We start from the raw sequence: 19,451 nt of genomic DNA, 5'->3' as shown, positions 1-19,451 counted from the left end.
GGGACTTTTTTTTGGAAGTGGTATGAAACTAATACTTTACATTCTGAACCATTACTTGATCTTGACCTATCCAGTTCAAAATTCTTTATTTTCATAATCAACTTTCTTCAGCATTTACTTCTTATTTAGATAGAAGTCACACAGAATCTTCTATATTAATACTCTACTCCAAAAATATCTAATATAAAGCACACAAGCAAATAAAGGTAAATTCTGTAACCGTACTAGCCAGGAATTCACAAACTATGTTTGTCAATAACATGTTCACCCTTTGATAGACAACACATACAAGAATGCATGGCAATCATCTAGTGAATTCTGATTTAGGGGAATTTCTGTGTTAAAAAGTAAGCTGGATTATTTGACACTTCTCTCTTTTGACCTGAACTATAGCTTTATGTCAGTATGTTGACCATTCTGAGCTCATTTCATAATTTTTTCCTACATATAACATTTTTAAACAGTATCTGACAGATGGCTTTGTATCTAGTTAGGAATGTTTTCCTGAGAATCTATTCCATAATCTTTTGCAACCACCTGTTCAAATATCCAGCTGTCCCTCTTAATCACAAAGTATTTATTTAGATTTTGCCAAAGAAGAAAATTAAATGTTTAAAAGCAAAAAAAAAAAAACAAAAAACAAAAAACAATGCATTCTTAGCATGTCAGTCTTAGAAACTGGTCTAAGGAAAATGAGAAAAAGCACAGTTTTTTCTAGGGGACTTACAATATAATTTAAATTAAAAGGTTCCATTTTGACGCTGACAAAATTAATGTTAAATTTTTAAAATAATTACTTGTGCTTGTGGTAGGTCTATCCAAAAACTATAGCCCTCAATACATAGAGAAACATTTTGACATAGTCACAGAATTTCTTGAATTCTATTCAAGTGAAGCATCCGCCAAGATGTGTTGGATTTACTCTTTTGTATCTGGAAATATTATTGTTGCTGTTATTATTAATTATTATTATTTTCAAACCAGTGAATGTATGAGAGTAAAAACTCTTGAAGTAATTTCTGGCATGAAAAAAGTTTTTTCTGACCAATGACTCAGGAAATCTAAACTGAGAAGCTGAACAGTCAGACATTCTGTCATTAGATGGTGAGGAAGACATTCCAGAAACGTTCAATATATTTCTCAGAACTGTTTTTATTATTTAGTATTACATAATTTCTCTATGGCTCCTTGGGAAATTTTATACACCAATATTTTTACTCAAGATTATCAACCATAATCTTTTTCTGGAAATTGAAAGTTGACATATATGTCCAGTCACCCATACATTTTCACTTAAAAATACATTTCGTAGAGGGCAGAGATCTTTTTTATGTTGTATTTTCAACCCCTATTTAGCCTTATATAAAACATTAACTGTATTTAAGGTTTTACCACATGCAACTTTGAATATTTTTATTCTAGACTTAATCTTAGTCATTCTAAAAAATATCTCAATTCTCTGGAGATAGACAGGATTAGACTAGATTACTTCTCAATTCCACAAACATTTGTATAAGCTTCATATAAGCACCTTGCAGTTTCACATCTGGGTTTCTCTCAAATAAGGAATAAGTGCATTACTCTCTTCAAATCTGAAATTTTAGACTATCTCACCAAAACTGTACCTATTCTCTCCTAAAATTCGTATAACAAACTTGTTTCTGCCAAAGGTATTTTCCTGGTGACTTTTGCCAGCTCTGTTAGGTGCGATAGTTGAGAGTGTTAGAATACCAACTTGCATTCTAAGGCCTAGTTGGCGACAGGCTCAACCCCTCGCACCACTTTGTGCCCGAGATTGAGCAGAAGGTCCTCTTTGTCTCCACCCTTCTCTCATGGTAGATAGAGTTGTAAAAAAAAAAAAATTGACCAACTCCATTCATTTTATGCCATTTCCGTACTTTGCCAATCCACATTATGCCTTTTAATGTGCAGTTTGTACAGTCGTGGCCTTATCTTGAGAGGAAGTACAGTCCTTGCCTAGAAGTAGAAGAAGAAGAAGGAGAAGAAGAAGGAGAAGAAGAAGAAGGAGAGGAAAAAGAAGAAAAAGGTTTCCTCAACCAAAGTACCAAGAAAAAAATTCACAAGGTATTCAAGCAAATTCAGCATACACAGTTTTGAGGAGGGTATGAGTGTGGGATAGGGTTTTGCATTTCTAGCCAACAGTAAGGGGAAGAAAACACACAAATGACCTCACTTGAAAATTTAGAGAAATAAAACAGGAAATAGAACCCATTACAAACACACACACACACACAAACACACACACACACACACACACACACACACACACACACACACACACACAGAGCGAGAGAGAGAGAGAGAGAATCTCTCAGAATATCAATTCTAGAAAGCAGTTGAGAATCATACCCTAGGTAAGTTGCACTAACCAGAAAAATAGAGAAAACATAAGTTAAGTGAAACAGTACAAAAGTAAACCAATAGGAAAAGCTAAAAATGATTTTTCAGAGCAATGAGAGAGAGTCAGGGAGATAAAGACACTAACAATTTAAAAACATGTTCAGTGCGACACACGCAAGGCGGAAAAGCAAATCTGAAATCTGTGAACCAGATCACAGCCTCAAGGACGATCGCATGGAATGCAGATAAGAACGAAAAAACAGGTGAGCATTGGCTGAGAAAATGACAGAAGGTGAAATTACCTGGTAGAAGCCTGTAGGCAGGAGCTGAAGCTCGTTCACCCAACAGACAGCCTGCCTCGCTACGCAGAAGTCCTGGGTTCAAACTCCAGCATCATATAGAAACACCATGGACAGCACCAAAGAGGCGACCCAAGGATGGCGGAGAGGGCTCCTGGTTTTTCCTCTCGGCCTCTCTGTATGCACGAATGAATGTGTTTTGAGAGAGAGAATGTGAAAAAGGAGAAAATGAGCAAGTGGGACCAGAGTACTGTGTACCTGGGGCAGAACCTGCACCATCTGGGGCCTGTGGCGTGAAGGTTGCTGCTACGGTAGCTGAACTATCTCCCCGCTCCTGCCTCTTCCTCTAGGGATCTGATCAAATATATATTCATTTTACCATGACCTCTTTTCACTCATTATATGCTATCTTTTCCTGGAATTGATATTTCATTTCCTATAGTTGTAATTCAGATTTATAGTTTCTTTATAATAATGTATGCTAATGAAACCATTTCTTCTATCTTTTTTTAAAAGAATATTATTTTATTTTATTTTATTTTTGCCTCCAGGGTTATCACTGGGGCTTGGTGCCTGCACTACGAATCCACTGCTCCTGGAGGCCATTTTTTCCCCATTTTGTTGCCCTTGTGGTCATCATGATTGTTATTGTTGTCATTGATGTTGTTGGATAGGACAGAGAGAAATAGAGAGAGGAGGGGAGATAAAGACCGGAAGAGAAAGACAGATACCTGCAGACCTGCTTCATTGCTTGGGAAGCGACCCCCTGCAGGTGGGGAGCCGGGGGGCTCGAACCAGGTATGTGCTTAACCAACTGCTACTGGCTGACTCCCTCCTCATATCTTTTTAAAATTTTTATTTATTATTAGATAGAGACAGAGAGAAATTGAGAGGAGAGGGGGAGATACAGAGAAAGAGAGACACCTGCAGCCCTGCTTTACCACTTGTGACGCTTTTCCCCTGCAGGTGGGGACCAGAGGCTTGAACCCCTGTCCTTGTGGCCTGTCATATGTGCGCTCAACCAGATGCACTACCGCCTGCCCCCGCTTATAGCTTTTTAAACAATTTTCCAGGCTTCTATTTTGTAGTCTTGTATTTATTTATTTTCTATCTTATTTGAAATGACAGAGAGAAATTGATATAGAGGAGGAACAAGAAAGACACCCCTGTTTCTGAAGTGATGCTCCTGCTGCAGATGAGCAGGGCTCCTGGGTCCTGGCACCTGGCACGGTGTGTGCTCAGCCTGCTGGACCACGGCCCAGCCCCCATATGTCTGTCTATTTATGTGTTAGTTTAGCAACTGCCATTCAGTCTGAAGCTGGGAACTATATTACCAGTATTATAAGGAGCTGGATTGTTTAAGGCATATGTATTTTCTAATTCTGTGAGTACACGATACAATTATTATTATTATTTTGCACACACATTGCTGTTTCCCCGTGTCACAGATTTGGAAATCACTTCTCAGTTACCACTTTTGATAGAAGGCTCACGATCTGAAGTTCTTCATTTGGTGCAATGCAGATGTGTTTTCTGTCTGGATTACACTTCCCTCTTCATTTTACTACGGACCTTTCTTATACACACTGCACTTTGTATGAACATAAGATGATTTTGTTCTTTGAAAATGACTCATTGACAAGTGAACACATTTGCAATATTGTCCACAGGCATTTCTTTCCCAGAAGTAGGATAATGAGATTGTAAGACTTGTATCCTTATTTTTTTTTCTTCATAATCTGCTTCTACAAGGTAGTTACTTTTGCAGCTGTGTGATGGCTTACCTAGAGGACATGTTTCTTTGCATGAAGATCTGGGTTCAAGCCTCTGGGAGCTATGCAAACAGTGAAACAGTTCTACAGTTCTCTCTCTCTCTCTCCCCCTCTCTCCCATTCTCCATCTCTATCTTTCTCTTACCTTGGTGGAGGAATCACGTAACCACTGAGGTCCAGGAATAAACCCACTGGGTCTTACACCAAACCAAAGGATTCTAGGGAAAGGGGAAGGGAGACTTAGTACCTTGTGAACATTGGTGGAAAGAGCCCACGTTTGAGGAAAGAGCTTTTACAGACATTTTCCACAGACAGATGGGAAATTATACCATGTGTCAGCAACTGTAAACAAAGTTATCTGAGAAAATAGATCATGTGGCCAGGCAATGGCCAGGCTGAGCACATACATTACAGTGCGCAAGGACCTGGGTTCAAGCCCCTGGTCCCCACCTGCAGGGAGAAAGCTTCAAAGTGGTGAAGCAGGGCTGCAGGTGTCTCTGTCTGTCTCTTTCCCTCTCTGTCTCCCCTCACCTCTCATCTTCTCTCTCTCTGTATCCAAAAATATATTAAAATTAAAAATTAAATAAATTCTTCTAAAAAAGAGGAATAAATCAGTTTTATTTTTATATAATTGATGTTTCAGTGTTCGACTTCCATTGAATTCTATTTTCAGTTTCCTAGGCTCTAAGTTGGGTTTCTTGCTCTTCCTTTTTGCCGGCTGAATGAAATCCACTCTTTCCCTTCTCTTTCTGTCTGTAAAGGTGACACCTGCACTCATTCCCGGCAGCCTGAACTAGTCACCCTCTTATGTTTCAGCTCTAAGGAGATCAGCTTGACCCGAGTGAAGTTGATTTCCTCTTACATTTCCTGCTTCTCTTCTGTGTCACTGTGACCGCTCCTTGCACCCATCCTTGCTCCTGGAAGCTGGGTTGTCTCTCAGACACTCCTTTTTGTGGACACTTTCATCCTATTTATCCCAAGCCTTTTGCGATGGCTGGCAACACTGAAAGTCACTTTCTCGGTATTTCTGTGTCCCTGTGCTCAGCATCAGGCCATTCATTAGTCAGTAATGATACTAACTGAGCTAATTTCCTTTGACTTTAAGTGGCATATGCCCTGGCAAAGCAATATAGGTGAGCTGTATTCATCAAGAAAATCTGGGTAATAGGATCCAGAAATCCTATTCACGGAGTCCCCCAGCTTCCAGACCTCTCCGTACAGACTCAGTCACTGAGACATTCAGCACCAACAGAGAATCACGTCATGCTTGTATGTCTCGTCTCCCTACTACGTCCTCCAGACACATGATGGACAATTTGCCCGCAGGCTCTCTAGCTTTGCAATTTCACTACGTACAGTATGTATCCAGACATGCATCTAGGAGGCTGGTTAGCAATGCAGAATTCTGCATCTCTCCTGGACATACTGAGTAAGAAACCCTCTCCTGGGGATAGATCCTAAGGAAGCAAACACACGCATCCATAAAGATGTGTGTCTACCTGTGTTCACCGGTACAATCTGTAATAGTCGAAATCTGGAAGCAGCCCAGGTGTCCAACAACAGATGAGTGGCCGAGCAAGTTGTGGTCTATATACACAATGGAATGTGACTTAGCTATTAAAAATGGTGACTTCACCTTCTTCACCTCATCTTGGATGGAGCTTGAAGGAATCCTGTGAACTGAGATCCGCCAGAAAGAGAAAGATGAATATGGGATGATCTCACTCATAGAAGCTGAGAGATAAGACCAGAAGGGAAAACAAACAAACAAACAAGAAACCACAGAACTTGGACTGGAATGGGTGTATCACCTCAAAGTAAGGACTCTGGGGGTGTGGAGAGGAGGGAGAGGAGGGAGGTCCAGGTCCTGGAGCTCAGTGGTGGAGGACCTAAACTGGGGGTAGGAGTATATTTCAGAAAATTGAGAAATTTTACACAGGTACCAACAACTGTATTTACTGTCAACTGTAAACCAATAAAGAACCCAGTGAAAAAGAAAAAGAAAATCCTCATGTGATTTGAAGGCCCATTTTAGATTAAAAAAAAGCCCAATTTATTGGTAAAATCATTTCTGTGGATTTTTAGTCATTTTTGTACTAATCATGATTAGTATTCAAAATATTGCCTCATAAATTGCCAAATTCCTGGATTAAGAAAAATCTGGGCTGCAAAAGTAAATAAGTAATTGTAATAAAAAGAATTGTATCAGAGGCTTATTTCTCACTGTTTATTAGCTGAAACAAATTTGGTATTACAACGCAGAAACAATTTCTCAGTACTTCCAACTGTCACATCTATCTTGTGTTCAACGTAATGCTTTCTTTTCCCTATTAAATACAGATTCACTTTAAAATATGATGTTTTGAATATTTAAAAATAACCCTTTTAAAGAAAAACCCTTTTCCAAATGTACCTTGTATGATTTATCATGTATGAATTAAAAAAAGTATATATTGATCCTGAATGTTATCATTCATAAATTTGGAATTCTATCTTCTTCATATCTCAGTTAACAATAAATAAATCTAAACAATTCTTTTTTTTTTTGCCTCCAGTTTTTGTTTGTTTGTTTGTTTGTTTGCTGGGGCTTGATATCTGTACTATGAATCCATGTTGATTTTTTTTTATCGTTGTTGTGGTTATTATTATTATTGCTGTCTTGTTGTTGGATAGGACAGAGAGAAATGGAAGACAGAGAGGGGGAGAGAAAGACAGATACCTGCAGACCTGCTTCACCGCCTGTAAAGCGACTTACATGTAGGTGGGGAGCCAGGGCTCGAACCAGGATCCTTAAACCGGTCTTAGCGCTTTGCACCACATGCGCTTAACCTGCGGTGCTGCCGCCCAGCCCCAAATCTAAATAATTCTTATGAGCTATTTCACTTGTTACTATAGTATGATGATAAACAATCCTGCAATGGCTTTAATGACTTTTTCATTTTTGTATTTCATTATTCTTTTTTTACAAATGATTGTTGAATCACAAAGGCATGATCCTGAATTTAGTGTAAGGAGTACGTTACTAACTGTGTTGTCAGCATATCGCTCAACTTGTAGACTTCAGTGTTTAATTGTTTCCTGCCAAGTAGCTTCATATGGGAGAGACAGCGGCACTCTGGTAAGTCTGCAGAAGCCTCAGACACGACAGTCCAGCCCTCTTCAGCTAAGGTACTTCCCAGACCAACTTGGCTATTTTCAAGTGTCTGCAAATGATTTGCATATAAAGTTGATAACCTTTACCATTTTTTCCCATTTGTTGGATAGCCCAGAGAGAAATCCAGAGGAGAGTGGGAGATAGAGAAAGAGAAAGACATCTGAGGACCTGCTTCACTGCAAATGAAGCTACCCCTGGAGGTGGGGACCGAGGTCTCGAACCAAGATCCTCAAGTGGGTCCTTGCGCTGCCTACTACGTGCGCTTGACCCGGTGTACTACCTCCCAGCCCCCAACACTGATTTTATTTCTACTCACATATCACTGTAGGTGGGAATACAGTGGAATCTCAAGTACACTTAAGGCAATTTTCCCCCAAATAGCTTTTAAAATTATCTTAAGACACAGCCATTGTACCAACTGGCATTGATACAGTTCACCAGTCTTACCCCGAGAACCTTATTTTCACTCAGTTTATATGCGTATATGTGTCCATGTAGTTTTAGATAACTTTACCGCATGTGAAGAAGGTTCATGTATTTAGCATGACAGCCAAGATACCAGCGAGCATTGTTATTAAAAACACCCAACTGTGGCAAGTTTACTCTCCCTCTAACTTCCCTCAGCTTTACTGTTCCTGACAGCCACTAACCTGCTCCCCATTTCTAAAAGCTTGTCATTTCACCAAGCCGTGTTAATAAACCACCCAATATGCTGCCATCAGGTCTCTTTTTTTTTTTTTTTTGCCTCAGACTGTTTCTCTGAAGATCCATCGTAGCGGATGGCTATGTCAACAGTCTGTGACTTCTTCTTGCTGAGCAGTGTCTTCGGTGGATGTGTTCCGGTTTGCTTTACTTTCCATCCACTGAAAGGCATCTGGGTCATTTGTTGAGATTTTTAACTGTTTCAAGTGAAGATTATTTGAGCATCTGCATACGAATTTTCATGCATATATGTATATTCTGTGCTATAAATGTTAATTTTTGCGTCCATTAATTGCTAATTGTACCGTACAAAGTACATATTTTCCCCCTTGTGGCTGCGTGGGCACCTCAGTGATCGAGTGTATTACTTACCTGCCTGAAGCCCCAGCCTGAGATCCTGGCACTGGTTATGGCAGAGTTACGTTTTTTTCTTCTTTCATTAAATTATAAAAAAAATACGACCCCAGGTTCAAGCACCTGGTCCTCACCTGCAGGGGAAAACTTCACGAGTGGTGAAGTGGGGCTGCAGGTGTCTCTCTGGTCCTCTCCCTCTTTATATCCCCCTCTCAATTTCTCTCTGTCTCTATCCAATAATAATAAGTAAATAAAAATATTTTTAAAAATAAATAAAACCTAAAAAAGGAGGGAATTTTTATAATTGAAAATGGACGATGAGGTAATGATAATTCTAAAACACGTCTTGTGAGCCGGGCAGGGGCACATCTGGCGCCGCACGCGTGTTCCCATGCACAAGGCCTTGGGCTCCGGACCTGCTCCTCACCTGCAGGGGGAGGGGGGACTGGCCAGTGGGGAGGCCGGTCTGCGGGTGTCTCTCTTTGCTTCTTCCTCTTCATCCCCAACTCCCTTCTCAGTTTTTATCTGTCCTGTTTAATAAAAAAGAAAGGATAAAAGATAAAAATAAAAGAAAAAGAAAGCGAAGGGAGGGAAGGGAAAGGAAAATAAAAATAAGTTGGCCAATAGGAGTGCTGGGTGTGTTTTGTTGGCAAGAAGCCCAGCAATCACCCAGTATCAATAAACAAACAAACACTTTGTCTTGTCCACACTCAGTTGAGTACATATCAATACATAATGATCATTAGATTGGTTCCAGAAGGTGGTAATGAATGTAGCCACCTAACTGGCTTCTTGCTGTAGTTTACTTGCTGTATATTTACTTTGATTTTCCAAAGGATAAGAATGCACTAGCTCTAACACGTGTTTCAATCAGGACTGGCTCAGCATCTATTACCCTATGGACAACTGACATTACTCGCCTGGTCATTGTCACATTTCATAATTATTTCAAGAAAGTGAATAGAAAAGGAAATAAAATCTCTCACATAAATGAGACTTTGTAGTCTTTTAATTAGTACGTGATAGGTGCACATATACCTGTATTTGTATGAAGACTTCAAATTTAACTTGTCCATTATCCATTCATTCAATAAACTGTTAAAAAATACCTATTCTATGATAGACTCAGAACTAATGTTGATAAAGTATAGACTATGTAAAATGATCTAAAGTCTCAAAAAGAGGCTACTGTTTGAGGATTGTATGGCTAGAATTTAAAAAAAAAAATATATATATATATAGTGCCGTTGTGACTAGTATTTTTGGGAGGTGGTTGGGAGAATTTTTAGTAAGCTTATAATGACACAAAGAAAATAAGATAATTTAAGACAGATAAGCATACATTCTATGTCAGTTTCAAAGGCAATGTCAACTTTTGTTAAATATATATATATATATATATATATTATAGCTCACACAATATATATATTGCACACACGTTACAGTGTGCAAGGACCCAGGTTCAAGCCGCTGGTTCCCAAAGGCAGCGGAAAATCTTCATGAGTGGTGAAGCAGGGCTGCAGGTGTCTCTCTCTCTCTCTCCCTCTCTATCCCCCTCCCTCTCAACTTGTCTCTGTCTCTATTCAATAATAAATAAATAAATAAATAAACTTCTCACCTCAAGTAATCTTTGTTCAAACTAAAAACAAGAGTTTTGAAATGGTAAATATGATGCCACCGACCAATATAACACTGCCAGAGTTACGTGCAGTGATTTCAGTGAACTAGACAGAGACAGGCAGGGAACATAGACACGTTATCTGGAGTCTGGCGTGATTAATAGAGCTAAAACTCAAGAGAAATCATAATAGATTATGTGTCTGATGAGAGGCCAGAGTTGGCCCTAATGGTACAATAAAGATAACATAGTGCACTAACCTTTCTGTCTTTAGAGCAAATATAAAATGTACAATGTGTGTATATATATTTTTAAGTATTTATTTATTCCCTTTTGTTGCCCTTGTTGTTTTATTGTTGTAGTTACTATTTTTGTCATCATTGTTGGATAGGATGGAGAAAAATGGAGAAAGGAGAGGAAGACAGAGAGGGGGAGAGAATGGTAGACACCTGCAGACTTGTAGGTGGGGAGCCGGGGGCTCGAACCGGGATCCTCATGCTGGTCCTTGCACTTTGCGCCACGTGCTAAACCCACTGCGCTACTGCCCGACTCCCGTGTGTGTATATTTCTTTTGCAAGTAAATCCTGATCTGGTGGTTGCTGCCTTTGTTTCTTACTGCCCTTACTTTATGTGTAAGTCACCAAGCTGTATAGACTTCTTAGGAAGGAAAGCTGGCAATAAAAAGGGCTCTGTGTGCTTGTAGTCACTGCCTGACTGATCTATGGAGTCTCGTATCACTGAGCTGCCACTGGACCCTTTGATTGTGTGTAGTCATATAAAAAAAACCTGATCTTTTTTAATGTGCTAGTTTCATTCAAGACCAAGCCTTGCCATAAGTTTCACAGCATTATTATTTTTCTTATGAACAAGAGGTTTGAAAAAGGAAAATCAACACTGTATTGCTGAGATTTCTCTCTGGGCTTGGAAATAAAAAGAAAACAGCAAGCACATGTCCAGTGCCACAGCATCTAGTTCCTCTGAAGAGTCTCCTGAAGAGTTTGACATTTACGGTTTGCCAGTGAATGAGTCTTGGAGGAAAGAGAGGAGTTGGGTTGTTGGGAAAATCAACAGAGACTGTAATATTAATACCAATAGAGTTGTCAAAAGATCTTGACATATTTATTCTTAGTGCTTTTGTTTTACTTTTCCTGGGACACTGGAATACTGACAGAATTCAGCAACATAAGATGAGGAATCTTTTTTGTGAAGTCACATTTCATTCACAGCCACATTAGGGTCATATCACAGAAGAATGAAATGGTGTGAATACTTTTGAGTATGTCTGGGGATTACATTTGGTCATTGTTGTCCCTTAAGATCAGACTGAGATCTAATAAGCTTGGCAAGCAAGCAGAAAGGCCTGAAAAATACACCAGAAATAGTCTCATCAAATATTTACTACTTAGGCCTAGACACCCTCCTCTCCTACTTCACTTCCAGCCATCTTTCTTTGTACTCAACTAACTGCACAAAAGAAATTAAGCAATATATATATATATATATATATATATATATATATATATATATATATATATATATGTATCTCCTCATGTCTTCTGACGGCATACATGAGCGTTATTGGCGCACCCTGATTGATAATCTTTAGCAGAAAGCCTGTAAACAATTGGCTAAGAAATTTACTGGCAAAAAACATTTATCAGCTGAAGGCTACTTAATGTCCCTGCGAAAACCTTTATTAGAATCATCAAACAAGTAGATACAGCAAAACTTAAGGCTGATTTAGACCCCGATAAAACACCAGGTAAATTTCCTCCCTAACTTGATGCACAATGTGTGCATTTAAAAATATATACACACATTGTACATTTTATATTTGCTCTAAAGACAGAAAGGTTAGTGCAGTATGTTATCTTTATTGTACCATTAGGGCCAACTCTGGCCTCTCATCAGACACATCATAAACCTAATACCAGTTTGGATGTGCAGGTGACACTCAAAGCTTTAACAACTGGAGAAAGTCTGAGCTGGTCAGATAAAGAAGGGGTTACAAAAGCCAGATAAGGGCAAGAGACTGGCTCACTGATGACAACCTTTTTGGTCAATACTAGGTCAGCCCCATCATCCAAAGCTCTAGTCAGGGAAGCCTTTATTCCTTCACAGATATGATGGGTTTAGACCTCCTATAGATCCCTCTCTCTACCATCACTGGCCACTTCCATCAGGAACGTCATCATAAGCCATAATCGCTTGTGGGCCTCTCCAGGACCTTGCCTGACACCGTCTACCCAGACAATATTTTTAGCTCACGTGCATGTTCGCTCTCAGGCTCAAGCAAAAGCTACAAAGGCTGTGGTCCCAAAGGAACATATCTAAAATAGCTAGCTTCTTTCCACACTAAGATCCGTATTCTTATCTGCTCTTGCCTACTTTTTGGTTCCTATTTATTAATAACTTTGTCCTGCTTTTTATTTTATTGCCTTTCATTCACCAAGTTGCAAATGCTACCACGATGCCATCCTGACTCCCCTGAGCAGAGGACCTCAGCAATGTGTCCTGTGGGACCTCACCTCCATAGAGCCCTGCCCCTCTAGGGAAAGACAGAAACAGGCTGGGGTATGGGCCCACCTGTCAATGCCCATGTCCAGTGGAGAAGCAATTACAGAAGATAGAACTCTAACCTTTTGCTCCTCATAAAGAATTTTGGCTCAAGAAATCTCTGAAGTCCAATTCCATCAGGACCTATAGAAAGAAGAGGAAAAATGGAAGGACATTTGGATGTAGTAATAGGCGTATGTGTGACTTAAAAAGAAGAGAAGAGGGGACTATAGAAAAAAAGGGTCAATATAGACAGATAGTTGTAAAAATAATAACTAACCCATATCTGTTCTCTTAAGGGAAATGCTGTGGCTTCCAGTGGAGCGACTGGGGATTCAGAACTCTGGTGGTGGGAATGTGTAGAGTTGTACTTCTATTATCTTGTAGTTTTATAAATCAGTATTCAATCACTAATAGAATTAAACTAAAACAAAGAATTTTGGTTCATACTCCAGGAGGAGGTTAGAAATGTCAGGAAAAGATGACCAGAGGACTCTGAACTCCAACTCCATCAAGACCCAAAGAGAGAGAAGTTTAGAAATCAAAGGGCCTTCGGTCGTAGGTAGTAGTAATAGGTATAGGTGTGACTTAGAAAGGAAGAGGAAAAAAATAAGGGGGCAAATACATAAAAATACAGACATAGATAGAATAGTCAACCACTGCTGTGACCTTGGGAGAGCTACTGCAGTTTCCAGTGGGGGAGATGGAGACAAGGAACTATGGTGGTTCTATATTCTACGGTGGTTTTATTATTTATAAATAAATAATAAAAAGAGAAAGACAAATACAAAAACAATAACTCTGGTGGTGAGAAAGGTATGAAATGATAGCCCTGTTATCTCATACTTTTGTTCATCAAGTTTAAGTCAATACTGAGTCAATAATAAGAACCCTTAGGCAGTACAGCACACTTGGGTAGTGTAACTGGTTTTAGAGATGTGGCCAATTTCAAGCCCAGCCCGGCAGCACTGATGGAAGCTTCAGTTTTGTGGTTTCTTTCCCTCTCTGTTCTGTCTCTCTGTGCATGTTTCAATGTACCGGAAAAAAATCAGTCAGGAAATGGGAAACCCTGAGGACAGTGAGAAAGAAGGAAAAAAAGAGATCAGAAGTGAGCAAGGAGGGAAAGGAAGAGGGAGACTTACAATCTGGAAACCTGAATTCAAATTAAAGCCTCACCCAGTCTCTAATTCTACCAAGAAACATGAAAATTTTTCCCAAGTAGATGCTGACGAAGTTGACAGGAGACAGATGCAGATATTATTTTGAAAAGTTTCAGACTATTACAAAATGGCTAGGACAAAAAGTCAACAGTGATATTTTCTGTGGAGAGAAAATTACGTAAACTATCGGGCAGAAAAGTAAAATGAGGTACTCAGCATTTACTAAACTGAATTTAACAGGTATTTTAAAAAGGCTCATGAATGATTAAATTAATTTAACTACAAACTAAAAAAAAAAAGTGACAGGCTATCAAGTCACAAAGCAGGGCAAGTCGAGACACTTATTTCTTGCCTGAGGAGAAAAGTGCAGAGGAGCCTCTGGTAGCTGGTAGGTTGTCTTGGCTAAGACAACAATATTCATGGGTGGTTTTCCCCATAGAAAATAGCATATTATCATGTGCTCTTGAAAATGGGAACATGCTGGAAGAAATGACACTTCAGGAGATTAATCTGACAGACAGAGCTCCAGGAGACCTGGATAGGGAAGAGAGTCAGTCTCAGACAGAGAAATCCAGCCAGAAGCGGAGCAGGGAGAGTGAGCAGAAAATGCTCCTTGTATCAGAGTGATGTCGGATTCAGGAAAGGAGAGGAGCATTTCTGTAGCCTCGGTTTGGGAAGAGTTTAAAAAGTAGAGTTATTAGCTCTTCCTAAAAGGTTCTGTAGAATCTGCTTGTAAAATCCTAACCTCCCCCCAAAGAAAAGCAACATACTACTGGCATAATCGTATCTCTTACTGATTAAAAGCACTCTGCTCTCATTTGTGGCTGTATTGTGGAATGCTTCTGTCCTTACCTGACAACACCTTTGGCAGCTGCCTCTCCTTTACTTATTAGAGTCTTCAGAGGAACTGGGTCTCTGAGTGAACTCCAGACGTCAATAATAATAGTCATACAATAATAATAATCCTACAATATTAATAGTCCTACAATAATAATAACCCTACAGTGTTAATAGTCCTACAATAATAATAACCCTACAGTGTTAATAGTCCTACAATAATAATAATCCTACAATAATAATCACTGTTGAATCAGATCCTAGAGCAGACTCAAGTTCTTTGATTAGAGGGCCATTTCATCAGTGTCGTTTTAAGTTTATCTCCTTCTTTCTCAGATACTAAGGTTTTTTTTTTTTTTGCTTACTTTTTTCAGTCGTGTTATTTTTGAACTTCATTTATCATTTGGATTTGCATATGAACACTTACTCTAGCATGCCACTGCCTTTCCAATCACACCCTGTCTTTTCTTTGGACACCAACTCCCAATCCTTGAGTTTTCACTCTTTAAAAATTTACATTGACCTGAATGGAAATAGATCCTGTTTCCTCACCCAAGTTAAAGGTGAGATCACTGCAGCTCTGAGGCTGCCATTGCCCACAGGAGGCATGCTATTATCGGACTAGTTTTTTTGTACTGATTGTCTTTTGCCGATTACATATTCTGAATTCTGTGATAACCGCTTGCTGCCTTTGGACCATAACGCATGCATGCCTATCTTACCTCTTTCTACACTATTATTAAGTTTAGGTCCTTCACACATGTCATAAATCTATTGTGTTTATGAAGGGAAGAAAGACAGACACCAGAACACCACTCAGCTCTGGCACGTGGAGGTGACAGAAACTGAGCCTGGGGGACTCAGGGATATACTCCCTGCGCTCTCCTTAGTCCTCCAGTTCTCAAAACACATTTTAAGATCCATTCGGTACAGGAAGCATTGTGTTTGGAACTGTCATGAGTCTTGTTTGACTCTATTACTTTCTTCATCCCCATAAATAGGTCTAAAGTGTGCATTCATGTTTATTTCTAAATTAACTTACCTGGAAACTAGCTCAGTGATTTGTATATTTATATACAGTAAGGGAAAAGCAAAATACATTGAAGTAAATGAAAAAGAAGGACTCAAGTAGGAAAAACATTTTTTGTACTAAACTCTAGGTTGGAAATGGAATACAAATAATAAAGAAAACACTTGTTATGAATATTGGGTTATAGATAAAAACTAATTCTTCTAAAAAAGTATTGCAGGGACAACATAAAACATCTGTAGATCATCTCATAAAAGTAGCAGTGTAAGGGTCAAATTTTTCAGACTACCCTTACAGTAATCATCTGTAAATTTAGTAACAATACAAATACAACTAACACCCCATGACACATCTGTTGACTTCCGTAAATAAACCCAAGCAGGAAAGGCACCTGTCCACAGTTGTCTTTCTTTATGGTGAAGCTTCCTTGTAGCCTCGCAGCATTTGAACAGACAACATGTAACATAAGGTGTGTGCCCTGTTCAGTGCACTCGCTCTTTGGTTTAAACGAATACTTTTACTTGGGAAAAACAGTTTGCAACATATTACATCCCAGAATATCATTTTACAGAAACCAGGTGGTGATGCATCTGGTTGGGTGCTCACATGACAGTGAACAAGGACCCAGGTTCAAGCCCCTGGTCCCCACCTGCAGGGGGAAAGCTTCATGAGTGGTGAAGCAGGGCTGCAGGTGTCTCTTTCTCTCTCCAGCGCTCCCCTCTCAAATTCTCTGGTCTCTATTCAATAAATAAATAAATACAATATTTAAAAAAGGGAGGGAGGCAGGTGGTGGTGCACCTGTTCTCATGCGTAAGGACCCAGGTTCAAGCCCCTGCTTCTCACCTGTAGGGGGAAAGCTTCAGGAATGGTGAAGCAGGGCTGCAGGTGTCTCTCTGTCTTTCTCTCTCTCTCTTCTCCTCCCCTCTCAATTTCTGTCTCTATGCAATTATAAATAAAATAAAAAATATTCACAAAATTGCATAATGATTTTTATCTCAAGGAATTAAACATGAAACTTTAAAATGAAGCCTTTCTGATTCTAGAGAAATGCTAAACAGAAGAAATTTAAAAAAATGTTAGCTAGGGCTAACTCTTATAAATTTTTAATGTTTTTTTTTTAGATCAGTCCTAAAGATTTTTCTTTTGTAAATTCTTTTTGGATGACTCACTAAGTATGAATAGGTAATATCAATGACTTGATTGGCAGAATATATATATATATATATATATGTATATATATATATATATATATATATATATATTCTGCCAATATATATATATGGAGAGAAAGAGAGAGAACACCTCCGAAGAAGAGAGCTAACAGCCCAGGAAAATCAATTGAATTCATGGGTCAGCTTCCTGGACAACATTCTTATTTCCTACAGGCTCCTAGGCCTCTGTCTCTGACATTGCTAAACAACTATTCATTGATTAGAATGCAAATGTCAATCAGTGTCCTGGTTTATGTGTAAGTGAATATCTTTATATCATCTACATATTTCTGCAAACACACATACACACTCAGCACACACAGAATTTATTTTTATGAAGTTATTTTTAATCTATTTATTTACTATTGGGTAGAGACAGAGAAATTGAGAGGGCAGGGGAACTAGAGAAGAAAAGAGATAGAGAGACACCTGCAGACCTGCTTCCTCACTTGTGACGCTTTCTCCCTCCTGATGGGGACCAGGGGTTTGAACTATGATCCCTGTGATCTGTAATGTGTGTGCTTAACCAGGTGTGCCACCGCCTGCCAGCCTCATCGTCTTCCTTCATACAGTGCGACAGAAATTCTGTGCTCTCAAATCTACAAGCTGGGTACCATGAAACACCCACATGAATCTAGAAGCAACCGTGACTTTCTGAGAACTTTTCTGGTGGCCTAAGATAACTCCAGATTTAAATTCTTATTTTATCCAGCGATATTAAAGTCTCAAATACTATAGTTTTCTTCTCCAGTGGTGAAGTACTTTGCTAAAACTTTATTGTCTCTAAAGAAAAAAAAATCCAAATTTCTAGTCTTCTGGACTGATCCAGGCTGATCATTCAGCCCTTGATATGTAAAAAAATGTTGAGCGTGACATGGTATGACTTGTTGAGTTTGCGTGAACTTTTAACAGAACACCACACATGCCGCATATATTCCCCCTCTCTCTTCCCTGTAGAACATTATTCAAAATTTGACTTTTAGATCAGTATTTGTGAGGCATTTTATTCTCATTAATGTAATCAGCCCTAGCATTCAACGGCATTCTATCCAGCCCTGAGTAAATTTCAAAGTTTGTCCCGTGATACACAAAGCAGCACTATTGACCGCCCACTGCTTCCGGGAACTTCCGTGTCCTCCAAGCAAACCCTGACTTATTTGCTCTAATCACACTGATCCTGAAGTTCTGTGAACTTGATTAGCTTTAACTTACCACTCATGGTCTTCACTTTTCTCGTTTCTATCTCCCTGATTAAGACCCTTCTCCAAATATGAGGATGTTTTGGTCTCTGGCTTCGTTTATATCTTAATGATGACCTTTTTTAGGAAAATTGAGATTTTTATTTCACTCTTGTATTTGAATTTTGTATTAGCTTTATTTATTGATTGATACAGAGAGAAAGTGAGATAAAGGGGAGACGGAGAGGGAGAGAAAGAATGACACCTGCAGCCCTATTTCAGCACTCGTGAAACTTTCTCCCTACAGGTGACGACTGGCAATTTGAACCCTGCTCCTTGCTCAGAGTATATGTACACCACCTGGCACCTTTTATTATCACTCTTTTAAGTGTTTATGTTTATCCTCTTATTCTCCTTTTTGATGAGAAATAGCTGCAATTGCCTCCTGCAAGTGTTTTCTGATGTCACTCTGCTACAATATCTTGCATATTTGAGTGTTGCTATGCCTTCATCTTTGGAGGGAACAGGACAGAGTCTTTTAGGAGCCAGTGACCAAAGTAGCGTGTGCTGTGCCAGTTTTCAAACAGCGGTAACCACAGAGAATGCAGATAGTGGGAGGCAAGCTTGGAGGCGAGGAGAGTTGGTATGTTGAGGGGTTCTGGCCCTGTTTCTAACGTCCTATTGTTCTTACATGAGGTTAGAAGGTTCTAGGAATTAAATGTCCGGCTGATGTCAAGTATTTTACCGACCAGTAGCCGATGTCTGGGGAGAAGATGTAGTCATTCAGTGAGCACTCTGAATTTTCTGTGTATGTCATAGTCTGGGTACCTCCATGTGAGGTTCAAGTTGCTAAAATCATTGTACATTTTATTGCTGTTCTATGATTTTTGACCAAAGGCCTACAATTTGAATAGTATCCGCAAATGAAGACTCCTCACCCAATACATTCATAGGAGAGAATCTTTGTCTGTGTCAGTTCTAGAGATCTCTCTTAAAGAGAATTTCAACGTTTCTCTTTTTGTTTTATCTATTATTGGCTAGAGACAGAAAGAAACTAATAGGGGAGATGGAGATAGGGAGGGAGAGAGACAGAGAGACACCTGCAGTCCTGCTTCACCACTCATGAAGCTTTCCCCCTGCAGGTGGGGACCGGGGGCTTGAACCTTGTACACTGTAGTGTGTGCACTTAACCAGGTGTGTTATTGCTTGGCCCCAGAGA

Source organism: Erinaceus europaeus, chromosome 18, assembly GCF_950295315.1.
Source record: "Erinaceus europaeus chromosome 18, mEriEur2.1, whole genome shotgun sequence".
NCBI classification, from domain to species: Eukaryota; Metazoa; Chordata; class Mammalia; order Eulipotyphla; family Erinaceidae; genus Erinaceus; species Erinaceus europaeus.
The sequence above is the reverse complement of the archived record's forward strand: the minus strand, read 5'-3'. Positions refer to the sequence as shown.